Source organism: Branchiostoma belcheri, unplaced genomic scaffold, assembly GCF_001625305.1.
Source record: "Branchiostoma belcheri isolate BF01 breed outbred unplaced genomic scaffold, Haploidv18h27 scaffold141, whole genome shotgun sequence".
Classification (NCBI taxonomy): domain Eukaryota; kingdom Metazoa; phylum Chordata; class Leptocardii; order Amphioxiformes; family Branchiostomatidae; genus Branchiostoma; species Branchiostoma belcheri.
This window is the reverse complement of record NW_017802836.1, coordinates 294,060-294,383: the sequence shown is the minus strand read 5'-3', so window position 1 is coordinate 294,383 and position 324 is coordinate 294,060.

Genomic DNA, 324 nt, shown 5'->3' with positions numbered 1-324 from the left:
GGGGGGGGGGGGCTTTCGAGGCCCGCCCCCTGTAACTCGACAACTACTTACCGTGGGGCCACCAAAGTTTCAGAGAATGGTGTAGTAGTAAAATCATGCTATCCGCAGTTTTTCAAATGTCTTGTAAACGCCGTTTTCCATCGTAAAAGTGGCTGCGAGAATATAAGCTGTACCTAACTTGAGTTCGCAGTCACTTAGTCCATGTCCTTTTATTTGTATCCATCATTGTGCTTCTGAATAAATAAATAAATAAACTTAAAAAATGACGGTTCTGGTGAAGCCGTTCAGGCGCTATTTGGGATGAAAGATGGCGCGGGCCTCAAC